This window comes from Cryptotermes secundus, unplaced genomic scaffold (genome assembly GCF_002891405.2).
Source record: "Cryptotermes secundus unplaced genomic scaffold, Csec_1.0 scaffold579, whole genome shotgun sequence".
Taxonomy (NCBI): Eukaryota; Metazoa; Arthropoda; class Insecta; order Blattodea; family Kalotermitidae; genus Cryptotermes; species Cryptotermes secundus.
Genome location: NW_019719366.1, coordinates 105169 through 131750, shown reverse-complemented (window position 1 = coordinate 131750; position 26582 = coordinate 105169). Strand labels below are relative to the sequence as shown.

The following is a 26582-nucleotide window of genomic DNA, read 5'->3' as shown; positions in this document are numbered from 1 at the left end:
CAATGTTTTGGGACTGCATAGTTTACATATAATGCCGACAGATGTCACATGCTCTCAGATATAGTAACTTTTATCGAGGTGGAAATTTTTTACATTTAACACTTGGGATAAATCACAGATATGACGTGCAGATACTAAAGGAACGATTTCACTGAAAAAAAGAAAAAATATATATATATAAAATGTCATTTAAGAATTCCGTATATTGTATTTTTACAATAGAATCCGCCCCTCCCCCTGAAAAACTTGCAGTGTAAACTTCTGAGTTGGAAATGTTATTAACACAATTCGGAGACAACCTTGAGTTACAGGATGTAGACGTAAACATCTTGACTAACGAGCCATAGACAGAAAATATGAGTAGTTCTCTAATTTGAGGATTTAGGGTCGCGCCATAGCTCAAGTGGTTAGTTGTTTGCTTTCCACCGCGGTGGCCCGGGTTCGATCCCGGGTCTGATCAAGTGGGATTTGTGGTGGACAAAGTGGCGCTGGGGCAGGTTTTCTCCGAGTACTTCGGTTTCCCCTGCCAGTCTTTATTCCACCAATTGCTCCACAATCACCCTCACCTATCATCTGTGGCTGGTACATTAGGGCAGAAGTTGCCGCAGTACAAGGGACTTAGTCCCACCCCACAATAAAAAAAACTTGAGAGTTAGCCAGGTGACCAATAACCCGTAGAAGAATCTAAATATTACAAAAATCGAGTGAGAGATAAGAACGCCATAAAAGTATTAATGAAAATCCACGTCTTGTGTACATTAGGTAATTGTATTTATACATTCCTATATTTTTTATTTCAAGTGTTGTACGAAAGTCGTTTTCAAGCAAACAACATTCTATATGTCAGGAAACACTGTGATTTTCAGTACAATGCATAATTTAATTAATCTACCTTTACTTCTTTAATAGTTTCTTAAATTTTAACAAATGGGCAAGTATGGTTTTAGAGGTGTTATTCATGAAACCTACTTTTGATAGGATAGGCAGGAATTGTCTTACCACGGCAAATTACAACTCAAAGAATGGTTTGAAGAATTTCTGTAACGTGGAGAAGGAGGAAAGAAAGGGGAATCATGACGACAGGACGCATAAATTAGAGGGATATGAAAGAAAATGGAGAAAGGAGGGAAGGAAATAGAGATACGAAACGAATAAACGGAAAGAAGAAATAGTCTTTCTCCCGTTATTTTTGACGGGTGACGCACAATTAATAATATAAAAGAAAACAATCCTAGGAGCCAACATGAAAACTTTAGCCACCATGGGAACCTGCCTGACGAAATGTATGTACTTAGCTAAGTCAATAAATAAGTTACAAATGGATATAGAACTTAAACAAATAAGAGTACTGATTTGAAAAATGCTTTTATTTCTCATCATAATCTCCCTGTACATTGAGGCACTTGTCCCATCGTTTCACTAGTCCCAGAAAACCAGCAGCATAAAATTCCTTGGACTGCTCTTTGAACAAGGCGGTGACTTGCTTTTCTACAGCTTCATCGTCGGGAAAATGTTTAGCCGAAAGATGATGTTTAAGAGGGCCGAACAAATGGAAGTCGCTTGGAGCAAAGTCGGGGCTATACGGAGCATGCTCGAGGACTGCCCGCTTGAAATTTCGCAGCGTCTCATTTGTCTTGTTGGCAGTATGGGGACGCGCGTTGTCCTGCAAGAGCAACACGCCTTTGGTGAGGAGTCCTAGTCGCTTCCGTTGAATGGCCTTACGATGTTTCCAAGCGACTTCCATTTTTTCGGCCCTCTTAAACATCATCTTTCGGCTGAACATTTTCCCGACGATGAAGCTGTAGAAAAGCAAGTCACCGCCTTGTTCAAAGAGCAGTCCAAGGAATTTTATGCTGCTGGTTTTCTGGGACTAGTGAAACGATGGGACAAGTGCCTCAATGTACAGGGAGTTTATGTTGAGAAATAAAAGCATTTTTCAAATCAGCACTCTTATTTGTTTAAGGTCTGTATCCATTTGTAACTTACTTATTGACTTACCCTCGTATATTACGGTATAATTTAATAACCAGGTTTTGTGAATAATCTCCAGCCAGTTATTATTTATACTTGCCAGTTAAGACAGTATGAAGAGTAAAGTTGAACCTGTTCTTGTACATAATTAGTTAAGTATGGGGGAGTGAAGGTGTAGCTCCACCAATCCTGAAATTCGGCACTAGATGAAGATGACTGATCAGCTTCCCATTCCGGCCGCTCCCCCCCACCCGGGGAAGAACCACCGGTACCGGTTGGTTAAGAGAATGGGTGGACCCCAGAGCCGGTCTGAAATCTTTCGAGGAGAAAAATAGCTTGCTCTTCCAGGGACTCGAACCCAGTCATCGATCCCGCAGCTTTCGTTATACCGACTAAGCTCTCCCAATTCCAATTTTTTTAATTCGCTTAGTGGGGGGTGGAGTCCAACTGGGTCCACTCGGCACGGCGGCCACCGATTAGCCTATTGTAGCCTGCCCGGGTGATTATGATAATGGAGATTTTGGTGGAATGAAGATTGGCAGGGGAAACCGAAGTACTCGGAGAAAACCCGTCCCAGCGCCACTTTGTCCACCACAAATCCCACTTGGCCAGACCTGGGATCGAACCTGGGCCGCCGCGGTGTGAAGCCAGCGACTAACCGCTTGAGCTATGGAGCGGCCTCAGGTCCCATTTAGTATAACTACAAAGTGAATGAACATGATGATAAAAGAGGAACATAAATTCTCGAGGAAAACATCTGGAATGCTCCACTGTATGGCACATATTTCCGCCCTTGTTACAATGAAGGATGCTTTAGCTTCAGAGGAACTTTTGTGTGTCCCGACGCGCTGCAAGTTGAAGCAATATTAATCCGGTTCACGTGTAATAAAATCGTTTAGTTGTCTTGGTCTCACAATGCCTTGCCGTCACACTACTATCACAGCGTGCAGCTCGGAATCAAGACGCAGCGGGTGGGAAACCCATCTGATTTATGGCAGGCTGGGGAGCTGTAGTGGAAACTTGTATTTAACGACGCTCGAATTGTTCCATAGTAAAATTTTTAAAATATCGTCAGTTCGATGCAGCTCACAGATAACGAAGCTGCATGCGCGGAAATCAAATTGACCTTTTCTCTCTTTTTTTTTTTTTTTTTAAGATTTAGTGACTCGTGTCGCGATCAGTGCTTTATGCGTTCTTCCTGCGTGCAATAACAGCACATTTACCAAGTTCAGCTCGTGAACAAGGGTTTTTATGTGCTGTCACACAAATATAAGCCTAACTACTTAAAGCCCAGTAAAACCCAACATTCTGCCCATAGACAGTATTTATGAATTTCGTATGATTCTTACAATAAATAGCTATTGCTTTCCTAAACAATATTAATGGAATTAACTTTGTAGCGTTGACATATATATCCTCCGAGGTACGGACTGAATTTTATGTATCAAAGCAAACAAACCTCCTGGGTTTTGTCCGTAGACGGATTGAGGGTGTCGCGTAGTCAGCGCAACGATCTCCAAGGCCGTTAATTTCGGTTTTATAAACCGGAGCCGCTATTTCCTTGAAATAGCTCTTCAATTATCTCCATGGAGCTAAGTGGACCCCGTTCTAGACCCATTACTTCTCAGAAAAAATCTGGTAACGCTGGAAATCGAACCCGGACCTCTGGATCTGTAGCCATCTGTATCATTAGAAGAAATTCAGGATTCGGAGTTTATCATCTAAAACTACGAACCTCACCCTAATAGATATGATCGTCTCAATAATGTAGCTAGGACCGCTCAGTCGCTATAGCAACGGGTTGCGGGCCGCAGTTCGATCCTTAATAGGAGAAAGAGTTTCTTCTCTTTCGACAGCGTCCAGACAGTCTCTGGGGATCACCCAGCCTACTATCAAATGGCTCGCAGGGGCTCTTTCCCCGGAGATAAAGCGGTCAGGGCGTGAAGATGACCACTCACCTACATACAGTGTCGAGGTCAAGGATGGTGGAGCTGTACCTCCATTCCCCCATATGCCTTCATGACATAGTGCTTAATTAATTCCAGTAATGTTCAGTGAAGATTCAAAATAAGAAGCTCTTCATCGTATATTCTCCTCCAACCTTCCGTGCTTTCCTCTCCCACCATTACCTAGCAACGGGCGTTGTTTACAGAGTCGTTACTTAGCAACGGATCTGCATTCGGCGATATAGAGCCTGAATTGTTGACAATAGAGTTAAATATCATAAAAATAAATACAATTCACGACCGTATATAAATCGACGTACACTGTTAAAAGACATTTAATTGGAAACGGCGAATATGGGAAAATGAGTATGAAAGCTACGAGTTGTAAAAGACTGAAGCAGCAAGAAAAATTCTGGACATAACAAAACGGAGATGCATTCCTCGTACATCAACCTCTGCGTTCATTCAATTTACATCATAAACTCCGTAGTTTTAGTCCGCAAGCGAACTATACTGACCGAGCGACCGCTGCTTGTCGGCGAAGTTAATGCCAAGTTTAGAGGATAGAGGGTGTCACGTGGTCAGCACAACGAATTCCCACGGCCATAGTTTCGGTTTTCTATACCTGAGCCACTATTTTCTTGAAATAGCTCCTCAATTATCCTCACGAGGCTGAGTGGACCCCGTTCCAGACCCACTACTTCTCAGAAAATCTGGTAACTCCGGGAATCGAACCCGGACCTCTGGATCTCTAACCAGGGCTCTGACAACTAGACCACAGAGACGGTCCTATTTACATCATTACGTGTGAAAAACGGAGAATATTTAATATCACTATTACATATTGATATATTACAAATATATTATATCAAAAGTAAAAATTGTGGTCTGTAAACTGATAACATCAAGTTACGAACCTCCGAACATTTCAGTATCCAAAACAGATATTCAGCTTTTTCCCTTTTAAAATTCAACGTATATTCAGCACCGGTTTAAACCTGATATAATGAACTTCTATTCCTACTGAAATAGTTTGATTCAGGAACTGTCATAGCTTGCACTTGCTTGCAACTGCGCCCACATGCATACGCCGCTGAACCCTATTTTGAGGCTGTTCAACCTATTAGTCTCTTTCGGCATTGTTCTGTCTAAGTTTCTATTTCCAAGGTGACACCTTTCGGAGAATTCTTGACAAAATAATTTTTTTGTTTCCTTCCTTGGCGTCTTTTATACAGCGTTTGATGGTTATATGGCTGATAAATGACGAATTGGAGAGGATTTTGAAGAAGCATTTCTCGCCTAATCAATGTCTTATCTCGGCATGTAGGTGTATGCGCAAAGGAAAACCGGAAAACACTGAAGCATGAGCAGTAAAAGCGAGGAGATCGTTGGAACATCTGATTAAAGTGAAAAACACGGGGATGAGAAATTGAGAATAAACTTCAAGAACAAAATAACAACGATAATATCAATTATAATAATGACAGAAATTTTTAGTAAACAACTCAACTTCCTATCACTAACGTTTTGAGAATACCAATGCTGGCTTTTTCCATCACAGTTAAAATTTATTAAATTGAGTGATCTCAATTTATCTTTTCTATAACCACGAAAGTAACAGACTTCTGGGACGTGAAGCCGTGTAGTCTGGTAGAAGTTTGCTGTCGTTGGAGGAAGTAAGTTACTACGAACATTTAGTTAAAGACATCAGATTTCATATCGGTACATCCAATAATACAGTAACCATCAAAGGATAAATTGCTTAAAGAGAGCTTATAAGGAAAGAAGTAGAGGATATTGAAATATTCTTTTGCGATGTGCGGTCTCAGTGAACAAAGAGCACTCGATGTACCGCCATATTGGCGTCTGCTTTCCTTTAACAATTTAAACATTGCAGGACAAACACAGTTCCTCATAGCAAACAGCTTCGGTTCACACTCTTGTACTGAAAACTGTGACTTCATTGTGTCTCAAATTCTGCAAGAGAAGAATTTTGTAGGACCGAGGAGCCAAACTACCGACAGTTACAAGCGACACTGTTTGGTTCTTGCTTTCCTCAACAACGTCACGTGAGTTGGAGAGGTTATAAGCGGTTATATAACATCTAATCACATGGAAATGTTACCGCGAATGGTAAGTACTGAAATTAGGAGGCTTTACTCAGTCACTCAGGGAGCCGAGCCCTTCTTGAGAAGCTGCCAATTGTGTAGCTACTCAAGAACTTCCCAGCATTTTATGGAACCCAAAGGTTCATTGCATTGTTCACAAGAGCCCTCCAGCGGTCTCAATTCACAGCCAGATCAATACAATCCATGCCATCCCGTTCTATCTCCCTCAGATCCATTTTAATATTGTCCACCGACCTACGCCTTCGTCTTCCCAGTAGTCTCCTTTCTTTCGGCTTTCCCACCAATATTTCTATGCATTCCTCCTCTTCCCCATTCCTGCTACATGCCCTGCCCATATTAGGAGGCCATTCCAAATGTTAAAGCGCTATTCCGACGCTCAACTGGAGAGATTGAGCTAAATAAATTTGTCCCTGAAGAGTTCTGGCTTCTGAGATATAACGCATTGTAGTCAGTTGCAAGTCAAGCGACGTTTCGGAGGAACATGTCACCTCCATCTTCAGGTTCAAAGAATAAGCTGAGCAAGAAACCAGAGTGAAAGCCTGTGGCAAGCTGGTCTCTTGTTCGGCTATTTCATCGAACCTGAAGATGGAGGTGACGTGTTCCTCCGAAAGATTTGTATTTAGACAGAAAATCACCGAATCCTGAGTAACAGTAAGTGGCTTCTGAGTCCAGATTCTAAGCTAGGATTTATATAACACGATATGAGAGTACTAACCAATTGACCCTGACTTTTATTTCTTTCGGTCTTAAGGTGAACCAGATGGAAATATGCACATTCTGACGGTCTCGTCATTTTGTTAAATTATCTAGAAAGAACAAATGTAAAATTAGAACAATGTAACGGTAGTAAGAGCAAATTCACTTATATTCGAATTAAATATATATTTAAACACATGTCGGCCTACAGATTTATGTGGAAAGACGTTTCGTTTAATTATTAACAACAATGAGAAACTTCAACAAACTTCGCTTCTGTTCCGAACACAAATGTTGACTTTTGAATATATTTCAACATGAGCTGCTAGGCAACGGCTCGGTAAACACACTTCCTAGGTAACACAGTCAACTATAGAACTTATGTTACTACAGTTTTGACATGCGCAGTGTAACTTTAACTGATAAAAGTCGATACCCATGACAACGAACCTCCAAAACACAATAACAGCAAAGAACGCGATAACTCTACTGTTGAAGGTTGTGAGCTCCATACGGTTCGAGCAGTACCTACATCAGAACTGGCCAACAGAAGACAGAAGAGGTCAGATCACAGAAGATGGAGTCGGAAGTCAGAAGTGAAAACTTTAGTTTATGTGTTGCTCGTAGTAACGAAGTGTTATAGTTACAGTAAGACAGTTGAAGATCCAATAAATCGATAAATCAAATCCGGAAGCCATCAATTACTTGTCGCTATACCACGATGCATGCCAATATAAATTCAGAAATATACCCGTAGCGTCCTTTCTGTTTAATTGCCTTGAAATCCAAAATGGCACTGCAAACAAAGTACGTGTTTCATCCTTCTTTACAAATTTACTCGAAACGCTCTTTCATTCGTAAGAAAATTTCGCGATGTATGCTCGAGACATGCATGGAAATGCATTGAGATCTTCATGAAAAGTAGTCGCTAGACTTGAGCTACCTAAATGAAATTTGACATATTTCAACAAATATTTGTGAAAGTTATAAATATCAAATATCATTGAAAAAATCCAGCTGCTATCGAATCGCTACATGCGGACAGAGAGACAGACAACGATTATAATAAGCCATGCAAGGATGAAGGTGCGTTTAGAAGTGGAGACGTGCAAGATATATATATAGCAAAAAGAAAAAATGTAAAGTTGTCCCTGTGCTTAACTAATTAAGCATTATATCATGAAGACGTATGTGGGAGTGGATGTATCTAGCAAGGAACTGGAATTGAGAGAAAGGGACAGGGGCGATTGTACCAAGCTTGTTCTGGAGGGATTCATTTGTCCATTCCCATTACAAGGGTTTGTTTAGGAGCTACCATTCATGTATGTATTACACAACCAAATACACTCAGTAAACTGCTGGAGCTTGTGTTCTGCATGGACAAACACTGAACGCCGAAGCCTGAAGCAGCATTTTGAACTTCCAGATATGCACAATATGTTAATGTATTGACGCATCGTAACACAAACATTTCTCATAGTCTAACGCATAGGGTCTGCAAGGTTTCGTTCCAATTTCAAATTCTAAGCGTGGCCGAGCCACGGGCCTCTTGCATTGCTGTCCTCGTGTGACCCAGAGTCGATTCAGCGTAAGAGAGGTTTGCAGCGGGCGCATAATCTAAGCGTCTTAAGCTTCAAACTTAACATCACGTCGTTAACAAATATACGGAGAGTAAATATAAAACATTACATAGATGTGAGTTGTTAGCATAAGGCTCCGACCAACTTAGCCTCAGAAATTTGTCTCTACGATCTAAAGGATAGATAGCATTTCACGTGGTGGTGATGAAAGAAACTTACAACAATGTCGAAATCTAAATGATTTTCTCAGTCCGTGACTATGTACTCCTGTGTTCAAGTTAGTATGACCGTAGAAAATCCCCACCTTGTATAACAAGCACACCATGAAAACGTCTAACTGCCATAAAGACAAAGCTCCATGCATGTTACACCTCGTCAATAGGAGTCGAGCAGTCCATTTCACGCTGCAATCGGTTTATACCAAGAGAAAGGGAGCGCAAAGCACATTGAGTAGGAGGCTGTGTGGGTCCCACAGCTGGTATGGGCGTGGTGAAGAGAAGAATTGTAACGCCTCTTCCGGGATATGAGTGGTATACTACGGCCACCGTTAGTCTTTTTACTGTTTGATTCATAAGGGGTATTCGTAAGAATAGAATGCCATGTGAATAAAAGAGCAAAGGGGGAAAAGTAACGTGGAAAGAAGAGCGAGAATAAGAAAATTAGGAGGGAAAAAGCAGAGTACGGTTAAATTAAAAGAAAATGTCTAATAAAATAAATGAGAGGAGGATAAGATTGGACATGTTAACAGGAAAAGGCGAAGGAAAAAATGTAAAGAGAAGGTAGGGAAAATATGAAGGCGGTGAGTAAAATTACCAGAATAAAGATACTCACGTGAAATAAAAAGAAGAGCAGTAGATTAGGAAATAAGAAGAGAGGATCTAGAGGAATGGGTACAAGAGAAATAAAAAGGAATGTGAAGATTTAGGTAGTGTACTTACGTTTTATTAGTTGTGTTTTCAGGGTTAATTGTGCGTGGGCCGACGTCAGCACCTGGCCGTAGGGTACAGCACTGCGCAAGGGAAATGAAGCATGTTTTGAAGCTGAAACTTTCTATCCTGCGGAAATTTATCTACAGGAAGTATCTTCTCTTCATTTAAGATTGCATCATAAATGTCATATTGCCACTCGAAATTCATGTTTTTTTTCTTATTTAAATAAAATATTTACTACTTTAAACATTACACTTCTGTATAAGGTAAGGTTAAGGTTGAAGAATGAAGTATTCTGGAATGTGGCGACGTGTATATCTTGTGTGAACCGACGTTTCGGAAGAACGTATTGTCTCCATCTCCAGGGCGGAAAAATCCGCGAGAGAGGAACCGGCTTAAGCAGGTGTATGCAGATGTATGTCGGCCGTTCTTCGCTCGCGGATTTTTTCCACCCTGAAGATGGAGGCAATACGTTCCTCCGAAACGTCGGTTTACACAATATCTACACGGCGCCACATCTCAGAAGACGGCAATCTTCATAGTCACTGCCTTGAAAACCTCAAATCTTACATAAGGTTAATGTTGTTCGTGTGCGGCAGTTAGGCACAGCATGAAGGCATGGAGAAAGCAGAGTTATATCTCTACGAGTTATTACCCTAATCAATAGATGGGCGCTTCACTGCCGAGGCAAGATGTCACGGTATTCATTGAGCAGGAGATCGGGTAGGCCAAGAGCAGTTCTGGACGCTGGGGACAACTGAAAAAATATTTTCCCTGCCAACAATTGAAAACCGAATCCATTTTTTGGCTTAGTCACGGTATGTATCCTCCACACCGACCCTTATTCTTCTACATTTGACTATTTTTTAATTATAGAGACATTAACGTTAATTTAAGTTACTTTACAATTGAATATAAATTTCAGTTTTATGTTAAGTATTTTACTTTACGAGGAAAATTGGGTTTATATTAATATTACGTCTCACTGTGCTGCAGTCTATAGCCACATCAAGTTGGTTACTCGCTCGCGGATTTTTCCACCCTGAAGATGGAGGCGATACGTTCCTCCAAAACGTCGGTTCACGCAAGATGTACACAGTTCCACATCCCAGAATCCGGAATTCTTCAACCTGACAATCTGTCAGCAAAGGTCCCATTAAATTAATCCTAAATATATTCACTTACTGTCCTACACATCCATAGTTTATAACTCTTAAGTGAAGGAAATCTCTTCCTGGTAGCAGTACAATATTTGTACCACTTTTGCTCTCATATTTTGGGCCGAAGCCGTTTTAATGCACACAGCAGAATAGTACCATTACAGAAACCATCTCTCGTAACATATGACCCGGAACATAGACTTCACATTTTTCTCGAGGCATAATGGCGCACTGCAGTAACCTGATCATGCAGCCCTCTTCTGGCTGCAAGTCGACCGCCTGCAACATTTAGTTTAGACTATACGACATACAAGGGAGTCAGAGTAGTTGCCGAGACCACACGGCGATCCAGCGCTGCGAGCAACTGTCCAGAGCTCCTATTCATTTTAAGATGCATATAACAACGCTGTCTGTTTTCTTTATTGCTAGTGGGGTGGGACTAGGTCCCTTGTACTGCGGCCACTTCTGGTCTGTTGTACCAGCCCCAGATGATAGGTGAGGGTGATTGTGGAGCAATTGGTGGAATGAAGACTGGCAGGGGAAACCGAAGTACTTGGAGAAAACCTGCCCCAGCGCCCTTTTGTCCACCACAAATCCCCCTTGACCAGACCCGCGATCGAACCCGGGCCGCCGCGGTAGGAAGCCAGCGACTAACCGCTTGAGCTATGGCGCGGCCACGCTGTCTGGTTACTCAATACAGTATTGAGTGCTGAAATGATTAGTGAATAATTAATTTGAAAAAAAAAAGTGGAAGTGGTTGTGTAGCAATCAAGTGAAGATAAATTTATGAATATAATATCTCCAGAAACTTATCAGTTTCGGAAATCAAGGAATGTTTAAGAACGGAAGCTTTCACTGTGTACTCTCAAGCACCTCTGAAAGCGAGGTAGAATTTATGTTCACTTAGGGCGGAAAGAAAACAACATTTTATCGAAAAGAAGCTTCGGAACACATAAACATATGCCTACAAGTTCCTCTCGAAGTGTAGGAGTTGTCCAGAGGCTCAGAACTTTGTGAAAGCTTAACTTCCTGCATGTGATTAGGGAAAGAGGTATATAACATTGTATTAAAACGAACTTGCGAAATAAGTAAACACGCTAGTATATATGAACCTGCAAGAGAAATAGAGAAACCGAGAACTTTGTGAGTCTCTAACCTCCGATATGTAATTAGGGTAAGAGGTAGATACACTTTTATCGAAGAGACCAGCTTCCAACTTGCTGGCATTTTGTGACACTGGTAGAAGGCGAATGAACAAGATGCGGGATAACAATTACGATAAGAATGTTGCGAGAGAGAGTATGCCCACAACATGGTGATGGCATTCCTTGAACTCAACACGCCGAGAGGTGGCTTATTAAAACTACAGTTGCTACGGTACATGCCCGCAAGGGGCCAAGTCTTGTTAACAGAGCCCGTAGGAAAAGGATGGTTTTACTGCAGAATAGACATAACGCAGAACTTCTATCGATCGGAACTTTGATGCAGTTTTAGTATAAAACTCTTTTAACTTTAAGTATGCTTAAGCACAGTTAATGCTACAGATATTAACTGATTTCCTTTCTATGAGAAAGTTTATTTCAGCCACAAGAGACCTGTAAGCATTTATGCTCACATACAGGTTACACTCAGTTACACGTGTGTCAAACTTCATAACGCTAACGCTAGTAAGTCTAAATTTTATAAAATTAAGCTCCGTAAGATAGAAGCCATATCGTCTCCTTCAAGTAAATAATTTTATTTTGGAACTTCTTGGGATTTAGGATACTGTTTATTGCCAGAGAAAAAAAATCCATGCTTTCAGGTGCCTGTAATTTTAAATGCAAAAATATTAGTCACGCCCATCTTACTCTGATGTATCAAAGCTCCACCATAATTGCCACTAAAATTTTTGTAAACTCTTAATCTTGTTAGTTTTCCTTTGTCTTTGATATAAGATGAGACATCTTCTCAGTTGTAGTGTTGCGTGTATTGTGTCATATTTTTGTATTGTATTGACATATACGAGATACCTCAGTCGTTAAGGCTAATAGGTTACGGAATGGACGACCGGGATTCGATTCCTGTCAGCGGCAAGAAATTTCTCTTTTCTTCATAGCGTCCAGACCGGCTCTGGGGCCCATCCACATTCCTACCCAATGGGTACAGGGAATATCTATACATACACACATACACACACACCACACACACATATATATATATATATAAATTGCCTATAGAGGTGCTACGTGACATGTCCTCTGGAATAATGGAATAAATAAAATGGCAGAGGCCTGAAAGTAACGACTCACCTCCATCTAGGTCAAGAATGGTAGAGCTACACCTTCACTCCTCCGTATGTCTACATAGAATAGTGCTTTATTACATAATTAAATACAGGTATAAATGTACCTACACGTGTATTGTGATAACTTCAAGTAGCTCTTTAAGCACTTAGACTTCTACTACGTCTGTATGTTGAAGCCAATCACCCTCAGGACGAAATTCAGTTGTTAAGAGGAAGGCTGTACTTGAAGAAGGAAGGAATGCTTGTCTGCGGGAGAGACAATTTGCTTAGACCGTCTCCAGTCGCAAATTAGAAAGAGATCTACACTTAGTACACACGGCAAGAATTTGGTCTCAACATAATTAAAAATAAAGCTATCAGTCATAAGTAACAAATCATTCTTTCAAGTTTCGAATTTTACAAGCAAAATTCAGTAATAATAGAAACTTCTGCGAATACTTAACTTTCCGAGCAGATATTTTTTTCCCTCACCCCCCTTGGCAAGAACAATTGTCATTGCTTACGAACATCTTTACTGTCGCGTGTAGGGGGGGTACGCGTGACGAAAATAACGGGTTCTAGTTCGGATGATTGGATTTATTAGCACTTGGGTTACACTCACTCTCTTATTTACAATTAACCAGCGCTCTCGCACTTTCCAGTCTACAGTTGCACCTGCACTGGGATTCTCAGTTTCCAGTAGTCGTCTCCTAGCAACGGATTTCAACACAGAAACTGGCGCTTCAAATCACTCCAGATTTCACTGCACTACAGAACACATAAAGTCTTCAACGTCCATCAACACTTCACAGCTGAATTCTCAAAACTCCTTTTGATAACGGTTCCGTTTCTTGACTAACGGGTTCTCGGTTATGACTAGCTACGACTCGTAACTGCCCTGAACTGACCTTGCATTTGAATCCGCCTTTCCTATCAGCGCTCTGCACAGAGGCCATTGGTTTCAAAAGAACACTCTGCCTTTAGAATTTGTCAGATTAGATCATATTCATAATTTCGCTGGTGGTTCTGTATGGGTGTGAAACTTGGTCTCTGACATTAAAGGAGGAATATAGACTAAAGGTGCTTGAAACAGGGTGTTGAGAATATTTGGACCGAAGAGAGATGAAGTGACAGGAGGTTGGAGAAAACTGCATAATGAGATGCTTCATAACTTGTACTCTTCTCCAAGTGTAATTAGAATGATCAAGTCAAGGAAGATGAGGTTGGCAGGGCATGTAGCACGAATGTAGGAGAAAAGTAATGCATATAAGATATTGGTGGGAAAGCCGGAAGGAAAGAGACCACTGGGAAGACAAAGGCATATGTTGGTTGACAATATTAAAATGGATCTTAGAGGGATAGGGTTGTATTGATTGGATTTATTTGGCTCAGGATAGGTACCAGTGGAGGGCTCTTGTGAAAACGGTAATGAATCTTCGGGTTCCATAAAATGCTGGGAAATTCTTGAGTGGCTGCACAATTGGCAGCTTCTCAAGAAGGGCTCGGCTCCATGAGTAAGATCATATTCATGGAATTAAATGTAAGCAGTTCATCCTACGCCTAATAATAATGACTTATTTATATTGTAACATGACGCCTGAAAGCCGGAATAATATAACGAACAAAGGATTGATTGAAGCCATGGTCTTCAGAACATTTTATAAGGATCGACTCCCTATACCAAAATGAACGTTTAAGCGTCAACATTAAAGTAATCCTACGTAAGGCACTAAGTAGACCAGTAATGACTTATACTTTCCCTGCTTAGGAATTTGCGCCTACAAAATAAGATTCTCAACACCACTGGTAATTTTCCAAGGAGCACACTGGTCCCTGATTTTCAGACGGCTTTCAAATTTTCGTATGTATAGGATTATATAACAAAATATTAAAAGCAACAAGCAGAAGTCATATAAAATCATAAGAATGCGTATGTTCGCAACATAAGCAAAGGCGAAACCAGAAATAGGAAATATAAGAGTTTTAAAATTGGCGGTGGTCAAACTTACGATCATCCAAGAGACTAAACTGTCTTTGTAACATAAGTAAGATAGACATGATCTGCTTTGCAAAGTCTTGACTGAGAGACGATTTTCCAATAACATGCTATACGTATGTGCGATACGTACACTTGACAAAGGAGAAATGTATTCACAGGAGACAAACCCATCCTCTTGTCAGAGAAGATGATACATAAGGACTATGAACGCAAGGTTTCAGTTGCAAAACTGTGGTCGTGAATCTCAAAGGGGCTTCGCGCCAAGACGAACTGATTGGCGGTAAACCGACAATCGGAAAGTAACACTGACTCTGACTCTGCTCTGAGTTAGTCGTGAGTCAGAGGTCAGCGGTTAGCATGCAGTCTTGAGTTGTATTGTTAGACACCGCTACGAAGCAACGACTAGTGGAAACATTGAGGATTTAATGGAGCAAGTAGGCTTGCAGTCATGATTTTTAAAGTGTATAGGTTAGTTAAAATGTTAAAGTTACCTGTTTGTAGTTACTAGACATAAGCATTTAATAAATTAAATTATCAATCCAAACACTTTGTCCAGTGACAATATAATGTTCACTATTGTCACCTCCAAGACCACAATTTGGACTTCATTAATATATAAATCTGAACTTTCACGTCTGTGTGTACTATAGAACCATAGACGAAATTAAGCGGAATGAGAACGCTATTTATTCTGCATGCTGCAGTAACAACAGCAAAATGCTTTTATAGAGTTTCTATAACGAATGAGGAACGGCATCAACTTCCCACGGCTCTAAACAACGGAGTCAGTGGCCGCACAAAGTGATTTCAAAGTTGAATTAAACGTATAACGACATGCGGCAGGACGCCTTCCACTCTTGCACTGACATCACATAAATGTCGAAAATAAATTATAAAATAATAGCCATATTCATAATTAACTTCTAATATGTATGGTACGTCACAGTATTTTCTTGCTAAATTCACATATCCATTGAAGTCAAAAGCATTTATTTTTTGTAATGATATTTATAGATAAAAACAAAATTATTCTTTTATATTTTCAGATTCGAGACAATTTGAAATTAATTTATGATATTAGCTGACTAAAGGAATGGGTAATCCATCGCTTGCAACAAGGAATGACGCATCACATAGGGCTATATTAAAATTAATTCATTTGCTGATTTTTAGCCCTGCTTGAACTCCATTCTTATAGTATGTAACGTTGAGTGAAATTTAATGTTACATGTACATCCATTGCTAGGCAACGAGTTGGTAAACGACATCCCGCGAACATAAATTCTTGGTAAATAGTCCGTTGTTAGGTTACGCAACAATAGAGGAAGTTGTGTTTCCTATGTTGTCCATTCCAAGTAACAGTAGAACGACGGTGTTATGTAATCCGTTTCTAAGCAACAGAAATGTAAACACGTCACAGTAATAGGTATGCTCCGTCGGGTCTCAATTGCTTAAAAATTTCCCAGTATTTATGGGACGTGAAATTTAAGTACAACGTTCGCAAGAGCCAAATAGTGGTTCCTGTTGTCAACAAATTGATTTAGTCCATACCACTTCATCCTTTTCCATTAAGAATTGTTTGATATTATCCACCTTTCAAAACGTGGGTCTTCACGTGGTAACGAACATGATCTTCATTGAGGAATATATTGTAACGGATTTCATCAACGCGTTACCAGGTAACAGCTCTGTCAACACGGTCCAACACGTAACAATAGAGGAAGCTGTGTTTTCTCTAGATCCGACTGACGTGCCAATAGACTGGCTGGATAACGATCATGTGATATGTGTTCACTGTAGATCCATGTCCGTTCCTCGGCTGTATAAGTAAGAGTGACAGAATTCATTCAAAGCAGTTACGAGTGAGTAGCAGCGGCAGAAGCACTCGAACAAGCAAGCAGTGTTAAGCTCGAGGCGTAGAGAAGAGTACAAAAGTCAGCCTGTGAGGACTTCACGTGTGATTTGAAGACATCATATGTGCTGTAGCACACTGATGTTGGAAGTGTGTGATTTGGGGAGACTTTTATAGTTCCTGTTATATATCCTGGAAGACTAGTGTAAATGGTCTGAAGAGCGTAGGGTGGAGTGCTTTGTAGTGTGAAAATCAGTAACTGCGTTTGTAGTTACGGCCTGTAAGTGGTCAATAAATGGAATTATCAACCCGAACCCCATCTACAGTCACTGTGACATGTGAAAATATACTCAATTTGTCAATATTTTTCTGATTCTATAGAGCCCATATACACGTATTCAATCGTGTCTTCCCAGTGTGTTTCATATTCCGTCTATTTAATCCTTTTAACATAATAACCCTGACAATACATGGGGAATTAGATTTTATAAATTATTTTGTTCACTAACATTAAATAAATAATAATCTATTATAACTGCGAATATCACAATTCGATTTGAGAATTTCGTTTAGGAAAAATGCAACAACATTGAAAGGCATAAGAAAAACTGAGATTTTCGTACTAACAATATGAAAGCTTAATCATAATTTTAACTCCTCTACGGGCCATAATTTTCTATAATATCTACTGAATCGATTTTGTCACTTGAGCTAGTGGTCTTCATGAGGCTTATGATTGCATTTGGAGTTCTCAGTTAAGTACTTACCTACATGGCTAACTACTGCAGATATTAAGTGGAAAGAATTTACTCAGAATCACTGATTTTCGATAGATGGTAATTGTTACATTTATTTTTATTGCTATCGCTTTTGTCTAAATAATATGAGTTGCCTTAATTTTTCTTTCGTTTGTGTGTATGTGTTTGTTCCCTTTCTTCTGGTCATGCTTAATTTATACTTGGCCTTTTGGCTGCTACCTAAGAAGGTAAATAAATAGTGAACTTAGAGGAATCAATTACGATACTCTGTTATATTTACGGTTCTTATAAAGCATCTACTATGCAATAGAATATCTTGCATGTGTATACCCGTCTCCCTTCTCTGTACTATATTTATTCTCCCTCTTTTCATTGTGTTTGTGGTAAATTTGTAACTGGTTACTGTAGCTATAGCTTTAGCAACTGAAACTAAGAATTTCACTGTAATATTATACTTATTATCAATATTATTAATAACTATATAGCGAAATATATTTCCCCTTCCAGCTCTTTATTTCCCAGATCCATTACGCCATGAGGGATGAGCATCAGAGGGATTGACATGACAATTGCTGAGCCGCCAGTATGGTACCTGACCCTACTCTGACTCTCTCTCTCTCTTGCCTTGGATCGTGGTCCCCATATCACAGTAGCTGTCAGCGGCTGTAATTAACATAACCCCACATACATCGACCCCGAGGCAAAATTAGAAATTGGGATGAAATGGAGGCTAGCTGTTCGATCAACTCATGGAAGGCAAGTCCGCTATAAAATGCCTGGTTTTTAGTCTAACTTTAAATATTTTCCGATAGTGAATACCTAATCCTGGTCTAGTTCCGAATAGAGACCAGTCGCAGGTTCACTGAACAAGGTAATAATCGTTCGTGTCAAATAAAATTGTCGGAACTTAATAAGTAGGTCAGTATCTACTTACTTCTCAAGGACTTCGCTCCATGGATGTGGTTAGTCAACACCTTCTTATGTCTAGCGATATATTTCCAACGGTAAACTTTGTAACTTTTAAATTAATTATTTAAATGTGTCCGCTTTTGTTTTTAAAGAATATAACTTTACTTAAAAAGCGGTTATCGATTTTCATTTTGTTTCCAGTCAGCCTTCATTTTGTTACTGTCACTACCAGACTCTATGCAACATTTAACATTGGTATGACGGGCAGTCCTTATAATGCTGCTTATAGACGCTTGGTTATTTAAAATTTTAACTTAATTATCTCCCTTTTTCAAGAAAGGAACATAAATTACAAATGATTGTTAACAAGAACGCCGATCATGGTGGCCGCGCGGTCTATGGTATGAACTGTCTTCGCTCGTTCGAACGCTGGAATCTTGGGTTTGAATCCCACTCAAGACATAGATATCTGTGTGTGTATGTGTGTTAATTCGGTGTTTGTGTTGTCGTGTATGTAGGTACGACGCGTTGATAACTCGTCCAAAGATTCCTACCGTCTGTGTAAAGATGAGTATGAAACTGGAGAAGACATCAGGGCACAACAAAGGGCTGTAGAGTAGTTGATGAATGAATGAATGAAAATAATAAGAGGAACTATCTGGTAAACATTACGATCCAATATAAATTAATATTTGAGAAGTTTGGGATACTAATAATAAAGAGATTCTTTATCTCTGTAGGTAATCCACTTTTGGTAGAATAATGGGGAGTATATGGTTTCAATAGATTGGGTTTCTTTAACTGGTTTTGGAAGATAAAAATATGTCGATAAAGGAGAAAAATGGAGATTCACATCAGAAAGTGATGACAGCAAGCATCCCTATGTATTTGAATTTTTCTAAGTGACGGAAAGGGTATTCTTCTGTTCTGTCTGCGTCAGTCCTAACAAAAAGAAGCTCCCCATATTTCGTCTTACCCTTCATATCATAATCTGATTCGCTACAGAATATCTTCAATGGATCTCCTAGGTATTGTAGCCAATTAGATGACTATTCAAATGGACTGTCCATTATTAAAAGAATATTATTTGTTTTTTAATGACCTGCTATCCATGGACCTCAGTACCATACATGTAATGCTTTTCAATAGACGGCCAGTAATAACTTCAATTAATATAGTAATTAAACCTATACGCTCTTTGCATAAAATGAATTTGAATGGGATAAGTTCTGCCCCGGTCCATTTGCATTTTTATACCACTGAAACTACGGATTGCATTTTCACATTCAATACCAGTGTCCACACTACAAGAGTATGGGCGAGTAGAATTCAAATTAACACTTACATTATTAACATGAAATTCAAATGGAACTTAGCAGATGTTCCTAAACAAGGCTCGTCGAAAAGTATAAATTAAAATATGACCTTAGCTACTGGATACGGGCTGGACGGCCGAGGGGTTTGAGTTCGAGTCACGGTAGGGGCCAGGTTTTTCTACTAGCCACGTCGTCCAGACCGGTTCTGGGGCCCACGCAGTCTAGTAACCAATGCGTAATTTCGGCTCTTTTCCCGAGGGTAATGCGGCCGGGTCGTGAAGCTGAACATTTATCTCCAACTAGTGCCGAGGTCAAGAATACTTGGATTTATACATTCATTCCTTTATAAGTCTTCATGGCGTAGTGTTTAATTAGTTAAGCACAGGGACAATTTTACCTTTTTTATATAATTCTATATATAAACAATNTAGTCTCTTTCCAAAACCAGAGATACCATGTATGCGAGATGTTTCATTTGAAGGAGAAAGCTCTAGATCGCATCAAGTGGAGGAACTGTTTTGGAAGAGACTGTGGACCTGTCGTCTTGACAGATTACTGATGAATGAATGAATATAAAAAAGTTTTGTAAAATTGAAAATTAGCACTATCATTAAGCAATTTCAGGTTACCATAGCAACGAATTACCGATCGTTAACACATTATATGAACGCAAATTGTACAGCACATCAGGTTCGAGAGAGCAGTATTTGACTTCAGTGCATCGTGTCTATTCTGTGAATATTGATGACATTTATTGTCAGTACATTAAGTGAAGTTTACTATATAAAGGATAAGGTTTACGATTGTTGTTTGTGTGTGTTATTAATAAAAGATGGCGTTAAACTTTGGCCTCGACGTATAATTCGATAATATGTAGGATTTGGAAAGCACAAGGGAGAAGACCGAGGAATTTAATAATATGAAAACGCTAGTAATAAATAATGACACTCCTCACTGAATTCTAAAAGGGCCTTACACAAGTATATACTATACATAGTGTCACGTGCAGGGTGGTACGCGCGACGAAATGACGGGTTACAGTTCGAACGATTGGATTTATTGGCACTTCGCTTACACTCTCTCTCTTAATTACCCTTAAATACAGCGCTATCGTTGTGACGCTGTTGATGTGTGACGTCACAGCGCGCGCTTTGCATAGCAACAGTCCGTTCGCGGACATAGAAAACACTATTCCTGTACTACTAGCCGCGTGTGTGTTGCAGGCGTTGTCTAGCAACGGATCTACGCGCCACAAAATACATATACGTACAGTGGGAGATGATTGTGATTCAATTTATGAATATATTATGTCATTCTCGCCCTGTTTCCAAGGCAACGTAATTTTCACGCATTCTTTTCTACGTCAGAATCTGCGATATCTGAAGGATAAAGATGCATCTTAATCACTGTTTCAATGAAAATAAGACGGAAGGAGAAACAGAGGTAGAAAACTGGTAAAGGAAATGAAGAGCATGATATAAGATAGAGAAATTATTCATCGCAAGATTTAAACAAGATTTTCCTATTTGTAATATGTATGTATTTGTATATCCTTCAAAAATCTGATTTTGCGCAGTATAAACAACAGACTGTAGACCTTCATGTCAGTCCGTACTAAAACCTGAACTGAGATCTAGCATTTATTTCGCCCGGAGCATGAATTGCGAACACAATTTTCAATCTGTTGACTTCCGTTCAACGATGTTGCAGAGAGAGTCGTATCTAGTGGACAAATTAAACCATCGTTAAGGTGAATAAACACTATGGGATTTGTGGTGTTCGTAGCAGGCATTCGGAATAAAATATCTAAAACTTTAAGTGGAATATCATAATGGAAATATCCACTTTGAAGACGCAAGCCTAAATTCGATATTAATATTCAGATGGATCTTAAAGAAATTAGATTTAGGGATGTGTATATATGTCACTGTTTCGTGATAGGGCAGAGTAGCGGGCTTTTGTGGAAGCTTTACTGAACCTCTTGACTCAAAGAGAAGAGGCACATTTTTTAACAGAACCCTTATCCATAAAATGAAGATACTATACATTATCATTAATATGAAATAAAAATACGACCAATGAGGTATTCTAAATTGCAAAGAATATATTTAAAAAACGTGTAATTCAGTATGGAGTTTAATCTGCCACTCTTAATAGCTCCACAGATGGCTTAAAATGTGAATTAGCCAGCAGCCGTCCAGACTCCTCGAGAATTCAGTAAGAGAAACTAATATTCTAGTGTGATGAGGACGCCGCATAAATGTGGGCTGCATTACCGACGTCTTCCTGATCCTTACCGTCTCCGTTTCCAAGAAAATGGCTTCTGCTTATGTTAACAAGACCTGCACTATCCGCTGCTGGTGGGGACTGCTTCATTTGGTAGTCAGATAATAGCCAAAAGAAATTGGAACACAAATAAAACTTTAAGGTGCCGACATATTTCTTAGGGCGGATGTAATACAGTGCGTTCAGTTAAGGAGGAAACTTGGCAACACCGCTGACCCGGCCCAACATTCCTCACAGAATGCTACTGTAACTGCAGATAGCAGAATGAGTCATTAGCGCTGACAAACTCGCGCCGTTACAGTTAGAGTTATAGCAGCAATCTGTGGGGAATATTGGGCCCCGGTCAACGGTGTTGCCAAGTTTCCTCCTTGATATAACACCCTTTATAAGTAGCATAAATGTGTAAGCGAGGAACTTATGCGCCGATTAAAAAGGAAGAATGATAAATAAAAGTGAAAAGAAAAAGTGGGAGAATTATGTACAATTTTGACAGTACTGTATATCTCAGTTTTAGAGAGATACAGTCAAATATCTCCCAGAGCCATTAGGAAGTAAAGTGCGGTCATGAGTTCCGTGGGGCTCGTAACTAAGAATCACTGCACTGTCGAGGACCAACAACAATTTAGCAGTCAGTCAGGAGATGAATGAAACAGTGATCTGAATGCTCCCAGAGATGTCAAATTTTAATATATGACCATGAGTCCACTGGAACTCGAAATCAAGAATCACTGTGCTGACGAGGACCAGCATCAATTAAGCACTCAGTCAGTGAAATAGCGGGGTCCACGTTAGCAACGTATTACCGCGAAAGCCTGTTATCAACTAAGGAAGTATTGCGGTTGATTTTGAGGTTCATTCAGTTGCATTAGTTAGTCTGTCAGACACTACATCAAATATACCGAAGTTGACGAACAGATCACACAACAATAATGGCTGCCGAGATACGTTTCTCTCTTGGCCTTAACACCCAACTAAAATTTCATTGACTGAAAATTGGCAATCGCTTTTTCCCGCTTTACTTCTAAACCCGTTATCAGAGAGTCTTCTGCAAGTGGAAAAATCCAATCGCCGTTCCAATAAAATCGATTTAGAAGAAAGAGTCCTTTATAGCCGCTAACAACATCGACTTGGAGCCGAAGTTTCATGAAAAGCGAATATGTAGAATTACATTGGAATTTTCTTTCTTTCAGGGTATAAAAGGTAAATTTGTCTCTGTAACTGAAATTAACGACCGTGGGGATCCGTTGCCTGACGACGCGACACCCTCTATCCGCTAACGTTGACACTAACTTCGCCGACAAGCGGCTGTCGCTCGGTCGGTATACTTCGCTTGCGGACTAAGAACAAAGAGTTTTTGTTTTTTTAATTACGCACTATGATATGAAGACGCACGGAGGGCTGGAACTTGGCACTAGTTAGAGGTCAGTATTCAGCTTCATGCTCCGGCCGCATTATCCCCAGGGAAAGAGCCTCAGATACCCATTGGATAGGAGGCTGGGTGGACCACAGAGCCGGTCTGTAAAAATGAAGAGAGAAATCTTGCTCCTAACAGGACTCGAACTCCGACCCCTCGGTCGTCCAGCTTGTAGCCAGTCGCTATACCCACTGCGCTATACCGGCTCCTTTAGGTTGTATTCACACATAGCGGGCGCCTTACTTTATGAATTTTACCCTTAAAATCTTTCTACGCTTCTGAACTGTTACGAAATATTTGACTACACTTGTCAAGAACAGTTGTTATGTAACTTGTATGCCTATATTCTACAGTTATGGTTTCCTTTATAAGTATGGCTGTGTTGTAACGGTATATCAGCGTATTTCAAAACTTTATTAGATTTCGTGCGTGTGTACGAAATATATGAGCATATATGTTCTTATACTTTCATTACCTCCATGAATAGAACCCAGAATTCCTTGGTCCGCTAGATCATACGTCTGTCTATAAATATTTTGTACAACTTACAATTACACTGCACCACTGCAAGAAGTCTTGTGCACAAGACGGCTAGTAACGAACTGCTCGCGCTACCTACAGTGCCACGAAGTGACACTGCCGATCGAGGCCGAACAAGGAAGAAGAAATACCGCGCAGTACACGGTCCAGAATTAGTAAAATTGTGAATAATATTAATATTACCGTAATATGGAATATCAATATATTTTAAACACAATCTTAATTAATGAATTTGAAATCTATGAACAAGTATTTTTTTACCAGTACTCATTGGAAAATTAGTTCAATTGGCCCATTTCTGCACAATTCTTTCGCTGGCCGGATGTGACGCGCGGACCGTAGTTTGGAGACCCTTGTTGTAACAGATCATCATCACCGCCGGTGTCGTACTTATTACCATTTTTGTATTAAAGGCAACTTGTGTCCAGTTTTGCTCTAACTGTTCCGAGAAGTGGTAGCGAGGAATGTTGATAGGGCTACCGGAACTTTAGTCCATCCTACGACGGCCGGCTTGTAAATTTATCTCCATTTTTGGGACGACATATCTGTGTGAACAAACTTTTTTCCAAATGAAGTACATCAAGTCGAAATACAGAGCAAATTTATCCGATGAATTTTAAAGTCGCTACTTGTGATTAGCGTTTCAAAATTTAAACCTCAATTTAATCAGATTTTAAGAATGCAAAAAGAGTTCCATCATTCACATTAATTGTTTTATTATAATTTGTCATGAAAATATGAGCATTTTCTGCTATTGTCCTCATTAATATATGATAATTTATTCTCACGTACTTTGTATTTAGTTTATGAAATTCTGTGCTTTCAATAAAACTCATATACCTAGAGTTATTCATTTCTCATTTTATCCGGCCCGTTGAAAGTGCTGAATTACCTACTGTGGCCCGCGTTTCGAAAAGTTTGGAGACCCATGATCTAAGCAATCGGCTCAAATATGGCGGTAAGGTTGTCAGCCTTATGCGCCGGCCGAGCTTTGCTCCCCAGAAAAATTATTTAATTAATTCCTGGTACTCATTTCTGTTAGAGGCTGCTATATGGAATTTTCTGACATGCAGTGAAGAAAACAGCAAAAAATCTCTCATAACAACATACGTCAAATTCTATTCTCAGAATTATATTATTATATCTGGTGCAACTCCAAGTCTAAAATTTCAATGAAATGGCTCTGCAAATCCTCTTTCTGGAGGTCTCCGATTTTTGTTTCTGACCCTATTAATTTTCTTGAGGGGATACATTCTGAATTGTCTGGGGTTCGATTCCCGGAAATGCTAAGTGATTTATATCTCCTCCAAGGTGTCCATATCAGCTCTGGGGCCCACCCAGCCTCCTATGTACCATATACCGGGGGCTCTTTCCCAGGGACTAAAGTGGAGATTTCGTGAAGCTGACCACTCACTTCCACCTAATGTTGGAGTCAAGAATGATGGAGCTATACCTCCACTCTCCCATATATCTTTGTAGCATACTGTTTAATTAATTAGGCAGAGGGACAATTTTACCTTCATACCTTACCTATTGATCTACTGTTAAGAATCTTTCGTGATTTTTTCTTAGATTAGACCAGAAACCGCTTAGCAATGCCTGAAAATTGGCAATTACTTCTTCATATTACATATCTCCAAGTTAATAATTATTCTTCCAATCGACATTGATCAGTACAGTTGGGAAAGTGTCATTAAACGAACTGAGATAAGATTTGCGTGAAGGTTAGCTCTGCTGGTATGATCTGAATTATTAATGATTCGGGTTGTAAAGGAATATTATAATTAGAATAAAATTTCTCAGTCTTGCATCCACAGGTTACTTCAAACGTAGTAGCAACAGCAATACCGACATTTCTGCTGTGTGGAATTTCTGCAGTAGAGGAAGGCAAGCTGCGAACAAATCTACAATATCTACAACTTCATATTTCCGGTCGCTCCAGCAGACGGCTACAGAAAAATATAATTTACTGTTTCAAGTAGACAACTTCCATTTCCGAACCAGACGACGACACAAAAAATGAGGCAGTAAAAGAATATTATGTAATAAGGTTCATAACCTTATTGATGGAACACGAGGGACTAAACCTTACGGAACCGCACAGGAAATTCAATGCAATCAACATCCCCCCGTGCAACACAATGCAGCTTATACTTTGTCTACTGTAACCCTAAAAGAAGCGAATATCACTGCTCTTGGCTGGGGAGTTCGTATCTACGTTGAATATGTGCCTAGAGCAGGAAAATATATTTCGAAATACTGCAAATGCGAATAACTGTAGATTTTGAAGAAAGCAGTCTTCTGGGATTTGGCATCGTGTATATGTGGTGTTAACCGCCGTTTCGGAGGAACGTATCGCATCCATCTTCAGGGTAGAAGGAAAAATATAAGAAATCCCAAGCGAAGAGACCGTGAGAACCGGTAAAAGCAGACAGCTTTCTTCATAGTCACCGCAGTAAAAGCCTCAAATCTTACAACTATAGATTTCTCCATACTTTTCATGGGTAACATTAGACGCACCTCAGAAGTTATTCTGACCTGTTAGTCAGTTTACTTTGCTTGGTACGGTTACATGTGGATATCTCTCCATATCTGGAAACTAATTTGTATTTTAGTGCCGTCCATACTTATGTTAGACAGAGCAATAGACCACTAGATTCTGATAGAGAAAAGCCTCTCTTTTAACGCCACAGAAATAGAAGACGACTTTAAAGAGTGCTAACTTACTTACTTACTTACTTACTTACTTACTTACTTACTTACTTACTTACTTACTTACTTACTTACTCTTGGAGCTGGGCCTTTCTTGAGGAGCCGTCAATTCTGCAGCT

The 26582-nt window shown here is 39.8% G+C and overlaps 1 protein-coding gene across 5 annotated transcripts in view; it reads right to left on the bottom strand.

The window, feature by feature from the left end:
* The window catches only part of LOC111864797 (thrombospondin type-1 domain-containing protein 7B), a 245009-nt gene that overhangs the window by 164893 nt on the left and 53534 nt on the right, over positions 1 to 26582 (bottom strand). Inside the window, exon 2 of one of the 5 annotated variants that reach the window (XM_023852322.2) lies at positions 9261 to 9331. The exons of the other annotated variants lie outside the window; for them this stretch is intronic. The gene's annotated coding sequence lies outside the window, so the exon portion shown is untranslated. The remainder of the gene's footprint in view (positions 1 to 9260; positions 9332 to 26582) is intronic. 5 annotated transcript variants of the gene reach the window in all.